Here is a 21727-nt window from a genome sequence, read left to right as displayed (position 1 = left end):
TGAAAGAAAGGGGAAAAAAGATGTATAAGTCAGAACCCTATTGGTTTCAAGTGACAGAAACTCACCTAAAACCAGCTTCAAAAGGAGGAAGGACTGCAAGAAAGCTCGAATGGCTCAAAAGACCACAGGCTGCACCACAAACTCCAGGCAGCCCCACGACAGCCCCAGGGATGGTGGGGTGGGGGTGGGGTGGGACTGAAAGCTGGGCAAAGAGAACAACCATCCTGGTAGGCTACCTTATCAAACAGGAAGTTATCTCAGTTATCCAGGGGTGACGTAAGCTTTTTGTCAAACTCAATGTCTATTCATTACAGGATAGTTAAAAATCCAGCCCTGCTCTGAACGAAATGTTTGTGTCCCCCTAAAATTCGTATGTTGAAATCCTAACCCCCAAGGTGATGGTATTAGAAGATGGGGCCTATGAGGGCTAATTAGGTCATGAGGGAGCCCTCATGAATGGGTTAATGCCCTTATAAAGAGACCCCAGAGCGCTCCCTTCTACCATGTGAAGGGGACACAGCGAGAAGACAGTTGTCTCTGAACCAAGAAGTGGGCTCTCACCAGCCACTGAACCTACCAGTGCCTTGATCTTGGACTTCCCAGCCTCCAAACCTTTGAGAAATGGATGTTTGTTGTTTATAAGGCACCTAGTTTATAGTACAGATTCTCCTGAATTCATGATGGGGTTACATCCCAATAAACCCATTGTAAGGTAAAAATATCCCAAGTCAAAAATACATTACCTACTACTGTAGAGTTATGGGTTATTGACCCTCATGATCGCCGCCCAACTGGGAGCTATGGCTCACTGCCGCTGCCCAGCCTCACAAGACGGTGTCGTAGCGTGTATCACTAGCTGGAAAAAGAACAACGTTCAAAATTCGAAGCAGAGTTTCTACTATGAGGGCACTGTTTGATCACGGTTCCACTGGGGACAGTGAGGCCCACAGAGGTTAAACAGCGCCCCCAAGGCACACACTTGGTACGCAGCGAGCTAGGACTTGAACTCCAAATTCCTCCAGACGCTTGGGTCAGGCCTCTTAACCCCGCTGCAAGTTTGCTGCGTGGGTGGTGCGAAGGAGGCAGGTGAAAGCCCCTGGTGCATGCCAGGAAGAGGGCGGGGGCTCAGTAACGTTCATGAGCTCTGCCTCCTGCTGCTTCTTTCTCTTTCTTCTCCCACTTCACCAAATCACCTCCGCTGCCATGGCTTCCCTGGCTGGCAGTGCTGGTGGGTCTCACTGGTTTAGACGCCGCAGCAAGCCAAGCTCAGGGTGAGTTTCTGCCTCATCTCTCCAACAAGTGAGTAGAGGCTCCTTGGACAGCCCGGCACCTTCCGGGCACCTGTGGGAAGTTCAGCTGGCCAGACCAGTGACTCCCAAGCTGGGGTCACTGGATGACTGAGGTCATTACTACTTTACTAAGGAATGTGAGTCCACTGGGAGTAGGCATGAAATGCTTTCTTCTTTCCACCCATGCTGTGTTGATTCCCCTTTACAATTTTGGACAGCTGGTCCATACATGAAATCTGGGCCAGATTCAGTAACTTTGCAGTCACTTTCCACTATTAGCACAGTCACATTTCAAGATTTAAGACTTGGTTCTGTTTATTTGAAGACTTGATTGAAACTCAATTCAAAGCTCATTTCTCTTCTCCCTTCCTTCCTTCCCCTTTCCCTGGGGGGCTTGGAGAAGGTGGGATGGAGAGTGTCCTGCTCTTTATCAAGTCCCTTTCCTTCATCTGTCTGAACAGACTCTAGCAGACCCCACTGGGCCCACTCTCTGGGGGAAGAAAGTTCTGCTCACACAGGGATCCCCTGTCAGTGGTGGGAGGGACCTGGTCTGGTCTGTTCCTGCTGATGCAGGTGGCACCAGAGGGTGGGTGGTCTCCATGCAGGTGGTGATCTGGGTCTCCTAGGGACGTGTTCAGCTGTGTCCTGGCCCTTCCGTCATTGCAAAGCAGCCAGGCATCCTTTCCCTGCCACACGGGGCACGTGTCCCAACCCCTTCTTTAGGCTCGGTGTCCCACTGCTTAGGGCGGTGGCCACCTGAGTAGCCACTGCTCTGCCCAGCTGCCAGCCTCTGTCGTCTTCACATGGAGACACAGTAACATCTGGGCTAGTTTTTGGCATCCTGGGAGGGCCAAAGAAAATGAGAATGGGAGGGTGGAGCCCACTTCTTCCTGATACCCAAGTCCTTTTAAGTCCTGGTGATCCCACAGTCCCACTTTCAGAAAGCTTTATACCAGAAACGGGCACCTGTTTCTATATCTAATAGGATCCAAACTTCAGAGGCTAACGTCAATCACCCTCTTCTTCAAAGAGGGAGAGGGGACTGAAAAGGATGGAGCCCTCCTCCTCTCAGCTCCCGGGGCCTTCTCCCATGTTCCATGGCGAGTCCAAGTGTTTGCAGTTCATCACTGCCCAGTCCCCCTCCCACAGGAGGCGCCCCAGTCTTCGAAAAGGATTCTCCCAGAGCCTCCTCACTGGCCTTGGGGAGGATAAACAGCTGTCTCATCTCAAAACCAGGCTTGATGCAAGTCCAGGACCCTCTCTCTTCCTCACAGTTCTGGAGTCACACGAGTGGGTGTGGGAGAAGGAGCTGAGCACTGGAGGTGGGGACAGGGAAGTCATACGTGTTACACAGTCACTCTCAGCTCAGAGGCTCCGGTTAGCCGTGCTTGTTAACAATAGGGGGTAACTTGCACTTAATCCAAGCAGCCTGTTTCCCAGGGACAGTGTATACCTGAACAGTAAGGGAATTAAGAGCTGAGCAGGTTCTGGGGACCAGACCTCTCTCTAGGTGACGCTGGGTAAGACTTCTGACTCCCCCAGGGCTCCAGCTTCTCACCTACACAGTAGAGATGAGAATCGTCAGACCCACAACAAGAAGCTGTGGGCTCCTTGAGATAATCAAGAGCTTCAGATTGTAGCTGGCACAGAATAATCATGAACTTCACAATGGACATGGTGGCCATTGTTATTTACAGGCGCTTTCAAAACCCAGAGTGAGGAAGAAGCGCCAAAGGGGTCGTGGGCGGGGAAGGACCTCGGGCCATTGGCTCGGCGTCCTCGATGCTGTTCCAGCTCTGGCAGAAGAGCCTAGCTCAGCGCCAGGCACATGCAGACCTGTAACACATGTGTTTTGAATGGGTGGTGTCTCCCAGGNATATGTGTAGAGAGACTCCACGGTGGCCAAAATCTCCCCAAAGAAAGCAGCAGCTAGGAGCCAGAGAGTTCAGCAGCTGCCTGGAAGATGGGATTTGGAGTTCAAGTCCTGCCAAGTTAAAGGGGCTTAGCAAACACTTAAGGCTCCTGATTTAATTCCACAAAGGCCATGCCCAGGGCTAAGGGTTATACCCTAGGGCTATGGGCAAAACCAAAACAAACCCATCTGAACAAAACCTAAAAAGCAAGTCCCACAAGATCAAGTAGATATTCTAGTAATTTAACTATCTGCTACAATAGAACACAATGTTCTTTAGAGGAAGACAATAAAATACACAGTCTTTTCAATGGCTCATACAAAATGTCCAGTATGCGATTAAAAATATATAGACATGTGTAGAAGCAAGAAAATGTGACACAAGATCAAGAGAAATAATAGTCAATAAAATGAGACCTGATGATGAACCAGATATTGAAATTAGTAAACAAGAACTTTAATATGACTATTATAAATACGTATACGAGGTCTGACAATTACGTTTGTGAACTTGCCCCCATGTGCTTACATTGGCAGCACTGTACATACAGCTCAGTAAGGTTTTATAACCTTGGTATATCAGTGTCCCACAGCTGTGTTTGTGTCGACGTGTGGTGGTGTCTTGTTGCATGGCGTTCATGACTGTTTTTGCGTGTTTTTGTGTGCCTTTGTGAGAATGTCTGAGCTTGAATTACAGCAACGAACAACCACTGTATTTTCCCATGTATAAGACACACCCTTTTTCGAAAAATTTGGGGTCTAAAAACTGGGTGCGTCGTATACAGTGGTTGTATGAGCGCAAAAAATAAGCGCGAAAAAAGCGGGAAATGCAAGTAAAAAAAAACTACAACCACTGTATAAGACACACCCAGTTTTTAGACCCCAAATTTTTCGAAAAAGGGTGCGTCTTATACTTGGGGAAATAAGGTAAATTTTTTGTTAAACTTGGCAAAAGTGGAAGTGAAATCAGGGACATGTTACTCCAAGTTTATGGGGATAATGCCATGAAGAAAACGGCAGTGTACAAATGGATTAAACGTTTTTCTGAGGGGAGAGAACACGTCACTGATGAAGAGAGATCAGGGTGGCCAGTAACGAGCAGAACTGATGAAAACATTGCAAAAATTCATTGAATTGTGCATCAAAATCGTTGGCTGACTGTGAGAAGCACAGCAGACCAAGTAAACATTGATAAACAGGATAATCTTAACTGAAAATCTTGGCATGAGAAAGGTGTGTGCAAACATGGTCCCAAAAGAGCTCACTGATGAACAAAAGCAAAGGAGAGTCGAAGTTTGCCAAGACCTTTTGGAGATGCAAGACAATGTTTTGGGTGGTGTTATCACTGGTGATGAAATGGGTGTACCAATACGACCCTGAAACAAAGTGTCAAAATGCACAATGGAAGTCAGCCAATTCTCCAGGACCAAAAAGTTCCGTCACCCCAAATCAAGAGTTAAAACAATGTTGCTAACCTTTTTTGATATCAGAGGGATTATTCATTATGAATTTGTACCAACTGGACAAACAGTTAGCCAAGTTTACTATTTGGGCATGCTGAAAAGGCTGCATGAAAAAGTTAGATGAAAACGACCTGAACTTTTCACCAGCAATTCATGGCTCTTGCATCATGACAATGCACCAGCTCACATGGCACTGTCTGTGAGGTGGGTTTTAGCCTGGAAACAAATAACTGAACTGGAACACCCTCCCTACTCACTTGATCTGGCCCCAAATGACTTCTTTCTTTACCCAGAGATAAAGGAAATATTGAGAGGAAGACATTTTGATGACATTCAGGACATCAAGGGTAATACAATGACAACTCTCATGGCCATTCCAGAAAAAGAGTTCCAAAATTGCTCTGAAGGGTGGACTAGGCACTGGCGTCAGTGCATAGCTTCCCAAGGGGAGTAGTACTTGGAAGGTGACCATAGTGATATTCAGCAATGAGGTATGTAGCACTTTTTCTAAGATGAGTTTGAGAACTTAACTGTCAGACTGCATATACAGGGTTTTCAGGAAATGAGGGATAGAATAAACAGATAGAGAATCTTAGAAGAGAAATGGGACCTATAAAAGTAAACCAAGAGTAAATTCTAGGACCAAAAAATACAGTACCTGACATAAAACATATTTTGGGTGAAATTAATAGATAAGATTTTGTAGAGGAAAGGATCAGCAAACTTGAAGACTGGTAATAGAAATGATTCAAATTCAAGAACAGGGTGAAAAAAAAACACGTAAAAATAAATACATGGAGCTTCAGTGACCAGTGGGACAGCACCTAGTGTGTAAATGGAGTTCCAGAAGGGGAGAGGAGAGCGAATTGGGCAGAAAAAATATTTGTAGGAATAATGAGCAAAAGTTCCCCCCACATTCCCAAATTCAGTAAGAAACATCAGCATATAGATCTAAGCAGCTCAGTGAACCCCATCCCCCATAGAACAAATATCAAGAAAATCATATCTAGTCACACCACAATCAAACTACTACAAATAAAAGATAGAGAGACATTTTAAAAGTTAGAGTGGAAAAGACCCACTATGGACACAGGAACGACAATAAGGAAAACAGCTGACTTCTCATCAGAAACAATGTAGGCCAGAAGACGATGGAATGGCATTTAGAAAGTTCTAAAAGGGAAAAAAAAGTCGATTTGGGATAAGTGATGCTTGAAATGCTGGTGAGACTCTGAGGTTGCAAGACACCAGCAAAGCTTCCCTCCCAAGCACCCCCATGTGACACACTTTATCCACGCCACCTTACATGCCTACCACATACACAGTAGCACAGCACAACATCCCAACATTCCCCCAAAGAAAAAAATGCTGTAACTGTCAGGAAGGTGATAAGACACGAAAACACATGAAATCATTTATATAAACTGTGGGACACAATTAAGATTCTTTGTATTCTGCCACCATGGAAACATCACATGTTTCTCATCCTGATAAAAACTCTAAAAAAGAAAAATGGCGATTCCCTTCTCCTCCAATGCTTTAGTCACATGACACCGTGTTCCAATAGGCTGGTGGAAACGTGGGAATAGTGCTCCTCGGGGAGATGTGTGGGGGGTCGAATTCCAAGACCCAGGAGCCATCAGGGTAGAAGCCTGACCAGGGTGTTCTGGGTGAGAGTGGGGAGGGGCTGGCAGCAGGGAACAGCAGCAGCACACACTTCCTGAGCAACTGCTGGGTGCTGAGTGCCAGGCACTGTGCTAAGTGCTGCAGGTACATTATCTTAACCCTCACACTAACCCTGAAGAGTATTACCATTCCTTTAAAAAAAAAAATGAACAAAGCCTGCAAGAGAAACAGAAAGCTGCCCCCATTAGTGACAGGGGTGGGATGTGAGCCCAGGTCTGCTAGTCTCTGAGCCACAGCTCTTCACCTGCCCCGTCAGTCACTCGTGTGATCACTCCACTGCACTGGGCTGTAGAAGGGAAGCTTGCCACGAGCCAGGCCCACACATGCCCGGCGGTCAGGGACCTCTCAGCCGAGTGAAAGAGGCAACAGAAATCACTACAGCCAACACTTAGTGAGCACTTACGATGCACTAGCCATTGTGTGTTACGCTTAAGGTGCCACATCTTATTTAATTTTCACAACAGCCCTGGGAGGTAAATCCTGGTATCATCCCCATTTTACAGATGAGGAAAGTGAGGCTCAGGGCTACCAAGGGTAGAACTAGAATGTGACTCCACAGCTCAAGCTCCCCAGCAACAGTCTCGACTGTCCAAAGCCACCAAAGGGGCAGGGGCTGTGCAAAGATGGGCAGGGCAAGGCCGCCCTGGTGCTCCTCCCCACCTTCATGGGATCCTAGGAACTTGGAATTGTGAAAGCAGGTTTGTTTTCAAGGGCCTTGGGCTGCACCTGTTCCCAGAGGGAGGGAAGTCCGAGGAGCATTCCCTCGACCCAGCGAGTCCCACCGCCTCCACTGCCTCCCTTACCAGAACGGCTGCGGCCACCTCCCTCCAGCTCTGGATGGCTGGTCTGAAGCTCCCACTAACCCAGGCTCCACTCAATGACTAACGGGGGCGTTTACAAATAAAAGCATGCAGAACACTGTCTTGCTTAAACACTTTCAGGGGCTCACGACTACCTCTGGGATGTGGTCCCACCTGTTACAAGGCCTCCTCAGCTCCCCTTTCTCCTCAGCCATGTGCACTTCTCTCGGCTCCTGGGAAGAACTCCCTGCCGCGGCTTCGCCTCAAGTCTGCGGCTGCTACTACTGCTGTGTAACATAACCACCCACACTTAGCAGCTTAAACCACCCCTTTCATATGCTCATGGATGCCAGGGTTAGAGTTCACCTGTGTGGGGGGCAGGGCCATGGCAAATCTCTGCTCTTCAGGTCTGGGGCCTCAGCAGGGTGCCTCTCTAGACAGGGGTGACTCGATGAGTTAGGGGCTGGAGTCATCAAGGGCATCTCCCCTCACACATCTAGGGGCTGATGCTGGCTGCCCTCTGGAACCTACGCTGCGCGTGGCCTCTGCATGGCAGCTTCCGGGCCACTGGACTTCTCAGACTCCAGCTTGGCTCAGGGCTCCTAAAGAGAGCGTGCCCGTGAACAAGGCAGAAACTGCACTGCCTGTTCTCCCCGAGCCTTGGAAGTCAGGTAGTGTCACTTCCCACTGCATTCTGTTGGTTACAAGCAAGTCACAAACCCACACAGATTCAATGGGAAAGGGCAGAGGCCCTACCTCTCCATGGCGAGGGGTGTCAAGGTCTCACTGTGGACCAGGAGATACTGTTGGAGCATCTTTGAAAAAGCAATCAGTACACAGTCTTCACAAACCATTGTCTCTGCCCAGACCATCCTCCAGCCTCACCACCTGTCAACTCTGACCCATCGTTCAGGCTCCGGCTGGCACACCACTTCATCAGGGAGCCTGTCCCGACTGCCCTTCCCTGCGCTTCACCAGGCCTCTGGCTTAGATGCTCCCCTAGTGCCCAGCACTTCTCATGTACCCCAGTTGTCTGTCTGTCTGTCTCCCCTCCTGACTGTGACCTCTGTGAGACAGGGACTTTGGCTTCCTGGTGTTGGCTCAGAGCAGGTTCCCAATAAACATATCCTGGAAAAGAGTCACAGAGAGAGGCGGGGAGGAGAAAAAGGATATATGCCAGCCTCCAGGTTGTCAAGGGTGCAGCTCAGAGAGAATTCAGCCCCAGCCCATGGGCTTCTGCTCACCTTGAGCCCCCTGCTTGCCAGAACCCCACCACCACCGGCTCTACCACGGTCTCACCGGGACCCTTCAGGCCCTTGGGAGAATCCAGAGTGGGTGGGCGTCTTCACTCCCATAGCAGATATGGGCGGTTTTCCGTCCAGTCCAGCTGTCTGGCTAATGTAGTGGCCTGTAAGATACTGGGGTCTTTTAGCAAAGACAGACCCACCTTCTAAAAAGGAGGAGGGGGCTGACAAATGGGACGGGGAGAAGGTCTGAGCTGAGAGAAGCTGCGGCACGAAGAAGGATTGCTCCCTGCAAAGACAGGAGTGGCCAACAGTGGAGGGAGAGCCATGATGGACGGTTTGCCCAGGGACCAAGAACGTGATCCGCTGTGCCTAGGGGTGGGGAGAACCCCATCATAATTTCTCTCCCAATTTGGACCCAAACATCAGTATCATCACCATCATCATTTTTTTTTAAAGGAAAGAAGTGTGACACCAATATCTCACATGGCTGTTGTCCAGGCAAAGGGACACAGCTGGGCCTGGCAGCTCCCGTCCCGGGACTCACCCGCCTCCCTCCTGTACGACTGCTCCCTTTTTGGGTCCAGGGCTGTCCTTTCCGTTCTTGCTCTGGCTCTACACATGTTCACACGCTCCGCCTGGGTGACAGACTGCTGAGAACTCTGATGGACCCCCATTACTTGTTCCCTGAAGAGCCTGGGGTAGGGGGGATGTCACAGCAGCCCTGGACCACCTGGCCCCAAAGTCTGAGTTCACACCCCTGAGGCGCAACCTTGCCTTGTGCCAAGAGCTTTCCCGAGTGACCTCACAGAACCCCCGCCGCTGCCTTGGGGGTAGACACTTGTACTGGCTCATTTGCTGAGGCATGAATGGAATGCCCAGAGAGGTGAAGTGACTCAATCAAGGCCACTCAGGTGGGAAGGACGAAGCATTTCTCCAGGGCCCCCGCACCCCCAGCCTGTGGTATTTCCACCCTCCTAGGCTCCTGCCTCTGGATAACTCACAGCACAGATGGCTGCTGGCCTCTGCGCAGACAGCCTCGGGCTCCCTTCCCCAGGGTTTAAAGATGGGAGCGAGGCTTCCAGGAATGCCATCTGCACAGGGGCTGCACCGCCTGCCCACCTGGGGCTCTACGGGGCAGTGCACTGGGAGGGGTGAAAGGGGGCCCGACCAGGCTCCCTGCTGCCCGCACATCCCCTGCCTGCACAGCTGGAGCAGATCGAAACCCATTACCTGAGTCAGAGGGGGAAGCTGTCTGCCGCGCAGAGCAGAGCAGAGCGCACTAGGAGCTGCCCCGGCTTTGGGGAGCAGGCAGGCCAGGGAGCAGAGCTGGCCAGGCTGCTCGTGCCAAGGAAGGAGGGGGCCCTCTGAGGCTGCCAAAGCGGGCTGGGGCGGGAGGGGCCCGGCCAGCTGGGGCCGGAGCTAGTGTGACATCACCGGGCGCCCGCCTCTGTCTGGGGCTGAGGGGAGGCCCGAAGCCTTTCTGGGGCCTGGGGGATCCTCTTGCACTGGTGGGTGGAGAGAAGCGCCTACAGCCAACCAGGGTCAGGCTGTGCTCACAGTTTCCTCCGGCGGCATGTAAAGGCTCCACAAAGGAGCTGGGAGTTCAAATGAGGCTGCTGCAGACGGCTTGAGGACGGACCGAGCCCTGAGCCCCGACCTGCAGAGCATGACCCTGAGGCAGCCGCTGGCCCCCACCACAAGAGAGGGCAGGCTGTGAGCAGTCCCGAAGGAACCCCCGGCCAGCCCCCAGCCCAGCCCGGCCGAGCCCTGCTGTGCAGGCAGAGCAGTCAGCGAGGCCAGTGAGGCAGGGCTGCTCGGTGGCCGGGCCGGCCTGCGACCCCGGGACCCCTCCTGGAGGCCATGGACAGGCTGCCCTGCTGACTGACGGCTGAGGGGAAGCATGTGAGGACCTGCCCCGGGAGCCCAGCAGGAGGGAAGAGGTAAGTGGCCCTGAGGGACAGGGGGAGAGAAGCAGCACTGGCCCCATGGCCTGGGGCTCCAGACCCCTGACCCCTCCAGCTGGGGGTATGCGTGCAGCTGGGTCCGAGAGGGGGTCACTCCTGCTTTCCCTTGGAGCCGAACAAGGCGTGTGCCAGGGCGGGACCTGTGGATGTTTGGGCAGCGTGTAGCGTTCGGTGCATGAGCTCACGGGCTGGGGTTCTGAGGCTTCAGCAGTGAGCCCCACTCTCCTCCCCAGACAAAGAGCCTTTGGGTGACGGCAGTGGCTCTGGGCACAGCTTGGCGCTGGTGTGTGTGCGCGGGAGTGTGTGCTGTGTGGAGGTGTGTGCTGGAGGGGGCAGCGGATCGAAGCAGTCAGGCAGCATGGGCAGCGCAGGGCTCGGGAAGTCGTTATAAAGTTTTGGGCTCCTCTGCACGCTGAGTAGGGACGATACCCAGGCAAAAGCAGGCGCTGTCCTGCGGGAGCTTGGAGCCCTTGTTCAGAAAGCTCCCAGGGCTGAGCAGCCTGTGTGCTCACCATCAGCCGGGAGGAGAGGCAAAGGGCTCCGATGCTGGAAGGGACGCGCCAGCCAGGGATTTCTGCCACTGTGACTCGGGGCAGAAGTGCTGCCCGGGCTTTCCCTGCATGTCCGAGGGCACCTGACCCTCCTCTCACTGGCTGGTGCCCCAGGTCTCCAGCAGGCTTACCCAGCACTAGGCTGGGGGGACAGAGCGGGCTCCACTTCCGAGTGCCTTGAGAGCGCTCAGCGTTAGATAACATTTCCAAACAGAAATTCCTCCCTGACCCCTCCCTTCCCCTGTGATATGTGTGTCACGGGTCAGCTATTGCCTCTGCTGAGGGATTATGAGAGCTCCCAGAGGCCATTTCGGTTACTTAGAAAAGGATCTCCTTTCACCAGGGCTCTGAGGAAAGTTGAGAATGCCACTTCCGAAGCCAGCCCAATGCTCCCCACATGTACTGTTCCAAACTGAGGCAGAATAAGGTAGTGATCACGGGCGAGGTTCAAATCCTAGCTCTACCACTCATGAGCCAAGTGACTCTGGCAGAACACTTAGCCTCGCGGAACCACAGCTTCCTTTTCTGTAAAATGGGGTAACAATAGTGCCCATCTCTTAGTAACGGCTAATACTGACGTTGCACTTACTCCGAGCCAGGCACTTACCAACTGAGAATTCTCATAACCACCCTGTAACATGAGCAGTCATCCATCACCATTTTACAGGTGAGGAAACTGAGGCAGAGGGTAAGTTGCGTGCCCAAGGCCACGTGGTTAGTACACGCCAGCCCCAGGACTTGAACCCAGCACTCTGAACTCCACTCCACTGCTTTCCAGGAGGACCGCATGTGGCTATGCCTGGGAAGGCCTCAGCACAGTAACTGTATGCAGCAAACCCTCAGAAAACGTTACTCACTGATTGTGAGGAACCATAACAACCGGAATCGCAGAGGGAAGAGCAGAGACCCAGGTTCTCTCTCTGTCCTGACATATCCTGCTAGGGTGTCAGAAAATCCACAAGGCTGCCCACGCTGGGGGTCCCCCAGGAGCCTGAGGCAGGGGGCTTATGTCTGGGGTGACCTGCAGCATGTCCGTGTCCGAGAGTCCACACTAAGGAAGAGGGCAGACGCACCGACCAAAGGAACTCGGGATGCCTGACACCGGCCTTATGTACAAGCATCCTGCCACCTGCACGGGCACTATTCGTCTGCCTGTTGGTGTCCCAGCCAGAACTCTAGTGGCTGAGGAGTGTGAGCCACCTGTGCTGCAGGAGGTCCACAAAGCAGGAGGACCAGTGCCAGGCAAAGATCCCTGCCCCAAGCCCCACCCCCATCACCAAGTCTGGCCACATGGTGGCCAAGTCTGGTGGATCTGACACAAGCCAACACTGGTGCATCTTAGCCCAGGACAGTAGCTTCTCTCCTGTGGCCCCAGAGGTCTCAGCGGGCTCCCTTAACTCCTGGAAGCATTTTGGAAAGCTGACACTGAATATTTGCTTCTCTAGCACAAGGGCTCGGAGGCCGTGGAAGCTCCGGCCTGGAACCACGGTGCATCACTGTGCTCTCTGGGCAGCCCCGGCTGTGCAGAGGCTCTGGCTTGACTTTAAGTGTCCGCTGAGCTAAGAAAGGCATAGACGCATTATCTCATTTCATCTTCACTACAACCCTAGGAGGTAGGGTCTAATTTTAGCAACCCATTTTACAGATGAGAAAACTAAGGCTCAGAGAGGATAAGCAACTTGCCCAAGGTCACACAGTTGATGATTATATGGAACTTGATCCCTGGTCATTCTGGCTCCAAAGTCTATACCTTTCCCCACCTCACTCGACTGCCTTGTTCAAAGTGTCTTGACTTCTTTCTTCCTTACACTGTTACTTGGTCCCTGCTCATGGCCCCCAGCAGCTAAGTCTGTTTTGGTTGCTGCCCCATAGAACGCTGCACCACCCCACCAGGAAACCACGTGCTTACCCAGTTCAGACGCATCACTTGCTCACTGCCTCTGAGACAGAACAGGCATTATCGCCACCCCTCTTACAGAGGAGCCTCAGCACAGCCACACGCAGTGTGCCTGTGGTGATGCGGTCAGTGAGACGCTGCTGGATTCCAAGCCAGGCTGCCGGACTTCAGAGCCCCGCACCTGGAGCTCCGCGCTGCTGTCCCCCACGTCAGCACCACAGAACTCTGGCACCAGCTCGTGGGGCAGAGCCTCGGGCAAACATCTGTCTCTGTGCCTGAGATGCCATGTGTTTCCTGCGCCCCTGCTTGGTGACTTTGAGGGCTGCAGAATCCGAGTACAGGTCCTCAGGACCTAGACTGGGCCACATCTGAGCAATTCCTCAGAAGCCATCAGAGATGTGGCACCTGGTAGCTCCGTTAGAACAACCCAAATAGACAGCAGCACCGCCCAAGGCAGGTACACTCAGCTCTGGCCTCTCTGAATCACAGTTCATTTCATCTGAAATGGCCTCAGTGACAGCAGTCAGGTGGGGAAGGGGCTCTGTTTGCACCCACAGCCCAGTAGGAGGGGGCAGAAGGTGAATCTAATAATCACCCAAACACACAACAGCAGGCTTGTAAAGAGGAAGCATGTGGCACTAAGAGGGTCCCGCAAGATGGGGGGCGCTGCCCCCACTTTACAGATGAGGAAACTGAGGCTCAGGGGTACAGCACCTCTGCCAAGGTCTCACCACAAATGGGCCAAAAAGCAGGGATTCAAACCCAGATCTGGGCTCAGTCTACCCCAGCCTGCTACCATCCTGGACAAACACACTGGAAATCTCAAGAATGAATCGATTCATCAAATAGCATTTCTTTTCTGTGAATTTATATAAAACACCCCAAAGAGAAGGGTTATTCAGCCCTTTGCTTTGGAGTTTGGCGGCTTGGAGTTTGTGGTGACAGGTCACATCAGAACCTCATTCTAAGGGTAGGTTCTATGACAAAACCGTAATTCCCTCACTTCCGCTGTAAGCCATATGACTGATTTAATAACAGCTTTGGGGGGGGCACTGTAAACATTACATTATAATGTTGTAAAATGCTGTAAAACATTACAATGTCCGTTACATGTACACATCATTTTAAGACATTCTGATCACAGAACGTTGACATGTGTGTGTGGCGGGGGTGGGGGGAGGCAGGCCTCTTACAATCGAGCTATTGTGTTAGGTCTATTCTCCAGTGAAAGCAGCCTGTCTTGGGCCAGCAGCCCCAGAGCCTCAGCTTCTCCCTGCTGCCTCGTCCTCTAGAAAGGCAGGCCCAGGATCACCTCGGAAAAGCCCAGAATGAACTCTGTTCTTATCGCCAAGATACGCCTGAGGACCCACCCAGTTCCAGGAATGCCCAAACTCCTGCCCAAGGTAGTCTCACTCGAACCTCCACAAAGGAAAGGCTGTATATCTTAGTCACCGCTGAACCCTCCAATGCCCACTCAGGGCCAGGCAGAGACAGTATCTGTGCAGTGAGTGAGTGACTGAGTGAGTGAGTGAATGAATGAAGACTCAGACCCAGGCAAACAGCCTCTTGAGCCTGGGGTATCACACCATCTGCTCTGTACCAAGGTCTCTTTTGGGATGCCTCCTCTCCCTCTACGTGCGCCTCCCAACCCCCGCCCCTGCTGGCCTAAGTGCTGCCACAGCCCCTGATCACTATGCAGTACCAGTGCCTGTGCTCTGTCTCCCCTCCTGCTGTGGGCCCCTGGAGGGCGGGGGCCTTCCCTGTTCCTGCTCTTTCTCCAGCCCCCAGTGCAGTGGCTGGCATAGGGAAAATGCTCAGGACATATGTTCAATGAAGGAAATCCCTGAATTCCTCTTTAGTAACCCAGATGCCATCTTGGCTACTGGGTCATCAAGAGAGGGACTTTCCCCAACCTTGCTTTTAAGCAGCTGGCAGTCTGCGGGTAGACAACCAGATGAGTACAAGCAGTTTCTTGGGTGCTGTGATGAAAGGAGCTGCTCCTGGGAGCTGGAGGATGGAGGGGGCCTTCACTGCGAATGGATGGCTTCATGGGGAGGTGGGCTTGTGCGGCCAACTTAGAAAGATGGGCATGACATGGGAAGGTGCCGTGCGGGATCAGGGAGGTGTGACAACACAGGCTCTGTCTATAAGCAGGATACTGACAAGACCAGGTTTAAGGTTTAGAAAGACAGGCCTGGTATTGCGCTGTCCCAAAGGCAGGGAGGCCAGTCAGGACTGGACGGATAAGAGACCTGGCTCTAGAGAAAACAGACCTGTTTCCAAGCCCGGTTCCACTACTTGGTAGCTCTGTGGCCCTGGGCAAGTGACTTCATCCACTGCCTCTGTTTCCTCATCTGTGACATGGGGACAATCATAGCCCCTACCTTACAGAGTAGCTGGGATCAGGGGCACAAAAAGTGCTTGTCCCAGTGCTCGAAGGATGAGCCCATGCCAACAGGCTGAGAGGGCCTCGGTGCCAGCCACTCAGCCTGGCCCAGAAGAGCAGCTCCAGGCAAGGTTCAGTTTCCCGGGAAGCCACCTGGGGCAGCGCTGTCCGCCCAGCTCCTTGCTTCTCCCTCTCATCTGAAGTTCCCCAGTTCCAGAGCTCCAGAGCACACGAGGCCTTGCCGGAAATGCAGCAGCCAACTCAGAAGCCGGGCTCTGAAATGGCTTCTGCAGACCGTCCCCGCCTCTGCACTGCTGGCCAAGGCTCCTGGCACAGAGGGCTCACTGCACCGGCTTTGGGGGAATTTAAAATGGTTCCCAAATAATGCACCATGAAAAAGTACCAGCAGAGCCCTTGGCCCCCCAGCAAACCCCAGTGCCTAACCACATCCCCTCTTACCCTGTGACCTCACAGTGTGACCACAACTCGCCCTTCCTGGAGCCAGCAACTCCCCAGCGGCAGGAGCACTAGAGCCCCGGGCATCAGGCACATTCAGTCCCCCGGTGCTGCTCTTGCAGGAAAATCCGTCTGGCCCTACACTACCTGCTTCTCTGGCTCACACCTGTGTTCCCATCACCGGCGACAGGGTTGGACCCAGGCTGTAGCCATACACAGTGGAGGGGCTGGGAAGGCTACACAGACGGGCGATGGAAGGCTGGGTGGATGGACACATGGTTTGTTGACGGTCTTATGAGACCTGACCTGACAGAGTCTGGGAACTGGCTCCAGGCTCCCTGGGGGCCCACATGGTCTGTTGGTGGGAGATGATTCACAGGATCCTAGGTTGGTGGGAGGGATGGCAGTTGGAGATGTGGCTGTTCCCTCCCTGGCCTCCAGGCTGGCGGTGAATCACCTAGGACAAGGGTGCACAGTCCCTCCTCCAGGTTATCTAAGGTGAAGACGCCACTGCTCATCCTAGATGCCCATGTTGGGGTCTCACCACTTGAATGATCAAGAAGCTCTTTCTAATATCCAACAAAACTCACCCTTGTGCTGGCCTGAAAGCCATTTCTACTTATTCAGTCAGGAGTGACTAAAAGGATCTGCATTCCGCCACTAAACAAACAGGCACCTTTTATTCACACTGGGTGGGGAGGCCATCGTGATGGGAGTGAGGGCACAGGCCGTGTGGTCGAACAGCTGAATCCCAGCCTGATCTTTATTCCAAGTGACCGTAGGCAAGTGACCCAGCCTCTCCGGACCTGGGTTTCCTCTACTGCAAAATGCAGATAATAATACCCTTCTCTCAGGAAAGGCAACCATACAATTTGTTATACAATCAGGGCACTTTTGAGAGTAACAGGGGTGCTATTAATAATTACATAAGACAACACACCTCAGCGGGAGCCAACCAGGACACACGGTCCCCGCTTCAATGAGATAGAGTGCAACTGGGCACACAGTAAGTTTACAACAAACATGTGACAGCTGTTATTATCTAAGCTATTGGTCATATGGTCAGCTGGGCCCTCCAGGGAACTTTCCTTTATCTGGAATTTTCCTTTATCTGGATTCCTTCCACACCCTGGATTACCAGTTGGTTTGGGTACCACCCCACTGGCACGCCATACGTCTCAACCAGCTTTGGTAGGAAAAACTGTCAACTTTGAAGTTTTTATTTTCTCTTGTCTGCCCTGATGTTGGCTTAACAATTTTGATTGGTGCTCAGGTTCACCAGACTCACTCAAACACAGCTCAGGTTCCTTGCTTCCCAGAGCCCAGATGTCAGGGGCCAGCTGCGCACACTCAGGGCCAGGCGGCAGTTCCAGGCTCCTCACCGCCCTGGCAGAGGCCCGCCTCTCCGGCTTCCCGTGGTGCCTCTGGCCTAGACTCATACCTGCCTTCACCTGTGATCACAGCATGATGGAGCAGGCTGGCTGGGGAGGGAGGGATGGGTTCTGTGAGCCCTTCAGACAGGGCTACCATCTGGACTGGTGATAAAGCATCACCCTGAGACATGGGTTTAATTCAGAGGTCTCCCTGGGGTCAGCAGTCCTGGGATCTCAAGAGCTCTCCTGTTCTCCCCCTGCCTGGGGTGGGGTCAGAGAACAATCTCTTTTGAGCTTCCTGTCACTTCAGCACATTTGTTTCTATACATTCAGCAACGGTATAATTTGGAGTTCTGTTACCAGCTCTGCACTTAGTAGCACTTTGCTCGCTGACTTTGGGCAAAATGACTCATGGTCTTTGAATCTCAAGTTTACTCACCTGCAAATGGGGATAACTGTCATCCCTGCTGTTAGCCTTAAAAGCATTTTTGTGGGAATTAGAAAATTGCTGTAATATAAACATAAAAAACTACAAAGACGATGATGTGAGCTGTGTTCCCTAGAGTTGTACAGTGCACAGCTTGGGCCACCATGCCTGGCGGCCCTGAAATAACAGGGCTTCCCTCCCAGGGCTGCTGGGAAGGTTGAGATAGTGCTTATAAAGTGCTTGGGTCATTCGTGATAATTGGCTGTAGTTATTCTTTTTAGTATTTGAACTCTTCACATTCTTAACCTTTGCGGGCGAGAACTCACAAGAGTACCCCGGGCTAACAGCTTCTGCCACGGGGCAGGACACGCAGCTCTGTCTTATCAAAACAATTCTTCCCACAAAGTGGCCCCTTGCCTAGGCTGCCGTGCTGAGAGGGGCGTGGACACGGTGTGTGGCCCCACTGCACCAGGCCAAAAAGGGACGCGCACAGCTGCCCATCAGAGGCTGGGCGGGATGCAAGCCCTGGCTGGGGAGGCCGCCCCCCAGTGTACAGAGGCCGTCACATGGCTCGGCCACACCAGCCCCACTTGTGGGGAGGGAAACCCATGCATGATGGAAACTCCTCACAATACAATGTGGAAAAGCCATTTCAAGAATTGTTTTTATTTTCATCTCGAAGCCAAGGCAAACAGTTGGATTTGCTTTTCTTTGTTGGTCATAGGAAGAAACTGAGGGGCACGGTTTGACTGGAGTTGAGCTCTTCCCCAGGTCTAAGATGGCTGGGGGCTTATTTCTCTTGGGATGCAATTAGTTGAATAAATATCAAGAGGGCAAAAGTAAACAAACTCATTACTGCCCATTAAGAACTGCCAAACTAGCAAAAAGCTGAGGGGGGCGGCGGGGGTGTGGGGGCACACTGGAATCTTTAAGGAAAATAAATTACTCCGAGGCTGAGGGCAGCGCAGAGCACAGCCCTCAGTGTCAAGCTGACCAGAGCTCTAGGCTGGGTCAGCGCTAACTCTTACCTGCTTTGTGCTCCTGGGAAAGCCACTGCGCCTGTCTGGGTTTCTGTGTCCCCATTTATAACCACCTCACTGGATTACCTGGGACTATGTATGTCAGGCATCCAGCACGCGCCCGGGTCCTTCCCTTACTTCCTGTAACCCAGCAGCTCCAAGTCAGTCCTGTCAAACCCCGGACCCCATGGAAATGTATCCGAAAGACCTGGAATCGTGTAGCTTCATGACTGGCCCCACCGCTCACAATGCGACCTTGAGTAAGCTCTCTGACATCTTTCTGAGCTTCAGTTTCTGCACCCTCAAACGGCATCATACTACTAACTAGCTCTGAATGTTGTAATGATTAAATCAGGTCATGTGTATCCAAAAGGCCTGGGAACCTAGAAGCCTGTTAATTGTCAAGTTTAGTTCACTTTTTAATTGAACAATCGCAAAAACTATTCTTTACAGACAGCACAGTCTCTGGTGGCGTTTACATGCCTCTTGCCTCCCCAGTCGGTGCTCAGCTCTGTGTGACATGCCTGGGACACCAAGGCAGCTAGGACCCTTCAGCCAGCGGGCTACTTTGGGGCTGAGAGGTGAGGCCAGACAGACCTTCTGGTCAGAGCCCCGTTCTGCGACACGGAACAAGCGCCTTCTCTGCGGAATGGGATTATTGATCGCGGTATCTCAGGGGGTGATGGGAAGGGTTCAAGGAGATGGTAGAAGTGCTGACACACACGGCGCGTGGCCAGAGCTTCTCACTGTTAGCCCGGCTTTGTTGTCCTTGTTACAATGCCACTATCACGTTATTAGTTTGGAAGCACTTCCCTGTGCCTGACCTAGTATGCCAGATGGGTTGGCTCACCCCATTTCACAGAAGAGGCAGCCTTCGGAATCTCAGGGCCAGGGGCACAGAGCTTCACCCAGGAAGCCGCGAGAGCGCCACCTGGGAGGGGACACAACTCCATGATAAATAGCGCCTCCCCGCCTGGTCTTAAGGCCTGCCCTGGGAATGTTTGGAAGTCAACCCTTTCCTGGAGTCAACTTGCCTCCCTGGGCCTCTGGCAGTTTCTTGGCCAATGCGGGGACCCATGCCTGCCTCAGGCTCGGCCTCGGCACAGAAAGGCGTTTGCCACCAGCTGCCACAGGTGAACAGCCCTGGAAGGCAGCGGGCAGGCCCACCCTAGCCAGGAGGGCGGCTCCTCCCCATTGTTCTGGGTCAGGCGTGGCTGCGGCGTTGGAAACCAGGCAAACACTCACAAACTCAGCCCGTTTCCACTAACGTCACTGCAGCCCTGCCTCATAGCCCAGCCCCAACTAGAGGCTCCGGAACACCTTTCCCTGCCTGGCCCGAAAGGCCTGAGCGGGCCATCGGAACCACGCTGAGCGGAAATCAGCTCAGCCCACTGGCTGGCCCAGGTGGGGCCCCGGGAAGACAACCTTCAGGTCCTGAGTTGTGATTGTTATGTTAGCGTAAATTCTTGTGAAATCAGAAAGTGGTGATGCCAATACTTTATTACTAAAAACCAGACTAAGTACATTTCTGTGTAGTCATTAAGAGTTTGAAGGTTTGTGGAAGAGAAAGGGGACACATACTAAACCTGACAAGCTCAGGGGAGGCCTGCATGGCGGGTGCTACAGACTCAGAAACTAAAAGTCACCACATAGGATGGTCTGAACATAAAAATTCCTAACTAAAAGCGGGTCATGGCAGGTCGTCATATCCTAGGCCTGTAGCTTCCCTGACAAAGATCAATCTTTCCCTCAGGTGAGCCTGTCTATTGTCTTTTTGCATCTAAGATAACATACCTTTGAAATGTCAACGTAATTTTCTTTTCTAGACTCCCTGAAGGCACAATCGCTGGTGCCAGAGCAGAGACCACAGAACCCCTCATTGCTATCTTGCTGCCCACATACCATCTCTATGTGCTGTAAAGGTTAATTAACTATCCTGTACCCACAAACGTATAAGAAGTATGTGTTTCTTCAGTTTGCTTTTTATCCAGTTGTAGAGATTTCCCGGCTTTGCTTTCTCCCGCCCCCTTATCTACCGCCACTGGATTTCATGTAACCTCCTTATGTCTCCTCCTTTGATTCTAATGTATAAAATAAGCTGTAAAGCCGTCGTTCTCCAGAGCATTTTCTCAGTCCCTTGAGATTTTGCTTCCCGGTAACTGTCATCAGTTTAGCTCAAATAAATATCATAAAAGTTCTCTACAGGTTTTGACATTTCTTACGTCAATAGGTTTGAGTACGTCAGACCCGGGCTGAGTCCTGGCTCTGCCACCTTCCAGCTGTGTGACCTTAGGCAACTCACTCAGCTTCTCTGAGTCTCAGTTTCCTTATCTGTGAAATGGATGTAACAAGAGTGTCTACCTTAAAAAGACATTGTGAGAATTCAGTAAAGTAGAAAACACTTGGAAAATGTTTAGTGCAGGGTCAGGTACTTAGTGAGCACTCAGTAAATGGACATTATGAAAGTTATGAATAAATAGAATAAATGGCCTCCTGTGCCACTCCCACACCCTCAGGCATTCACTTGAGGACTCCGCAGCCCCCACCTGCTAGATTCCGCCCACAGCACTCCCCGCTGCTTGCAACCAATGGTGGGCGCGTCTTTCTTTCAGTCCACAAATACTTACTGAGCTCCTAGTATTACTGGCCACGTGCTAGGCATTGTGAATGGAGCAGTGACCAGAACAGACACCCTCCTGCCCTGGTGCAGCTTATTAATACATTCACAGGGGTGGGGTAGGGAGACACTATGTCTGACGGTGATGAGGACTCTGGAGGGGAAGGTAGTGAAGTCACAATTTTAAGCAAGCAAAGGAGCAGGGAGGCCAGTTAGGTCCAGGGGAGAGGTGACGGGTTGCACCAGGTTACAGGGGAGGTGGGAGAAGCAGTAGGATTCTGGGAATAGTTCCAGGATATTGCTATTATAATTTGGTAGTGAATTAGATGTGTGGAGGGAGGAAGGGAGGAAAGGGGAGGGGAGGGGAGGGGAGGAAGGAAGGAAGGAAGGAAAGGAGGAGTCAAGGATGACTTCAAGATTGTTGGCCTGAGTAACTAGAAGAATGAAGTTGCCATTTACTAACAGGAAAAACTGGGATGAACAGGTTGGGATGGAGGGATCCATTTCTGGATAAATCACGTCCGAGGGGAAACAGGTAGCTGAGTGGAAACGTCAAAGATGTAGTTGCATGTATGAGTTTAGAGCCAAGGGGTGAGGTCCAGGCTGGAGAAATAAATGTGGGAGTTATCAATGCTTGAAG

General features: G+C 52.0%; 2 protein-coding genes across 2 annotated transcripts in view; one reads left to right on the top strand and one right to left on the bottom strand.

The window, feature by feature from the left end:
- The window catches only part of RALGPS1 (Ral GEF with PH domain and SH3 binding motif 1), a 261882-nt gene that overhangs the window by 87850 nt on the left and 152305 nt on the right, over window positions 1–21727 (bottom strand). The gene's annotated exons all lie outside the window — the stretch shown is intronic.
- ANGPTL2 (angiopoietin like 2) overlaps window positions 9858–21727 on the top strand; it is a 35968-nt gene continuing 24098 nt past the window's right edge. Inside the window, exon 1 of the mRNA XM_019636455.1 lies at window positions 9858–10337. The gene's annotated coding sequence lies outside the window, so the exon portion shown is untranslated. The remainder of the gene's footprint in view (window positions 10338–21727) is intronic.

Source organism: Hipposideros armiger, unplaced genomic scaffold, assembly GCF_001890085.2.
Source record: "Hipposideros armiger isolate ML-2016 unplaced genomic scaffold, ASM189008v1 scaffold_3, whole genome shotgun sequence".
Taxonomy (NCBI): domain Eukaryota; kingdom Metazoa; phylum Chordata; class Mammalia; order Chiroptera; family Hipposideridae; genus Hipposideros; species Hipposideros armiger.
The sequence above is the reverse complement of the archived record's forward strand: the minus strand, read 5'-3'. Positions and strand labels throughout refer to the sequence as shown.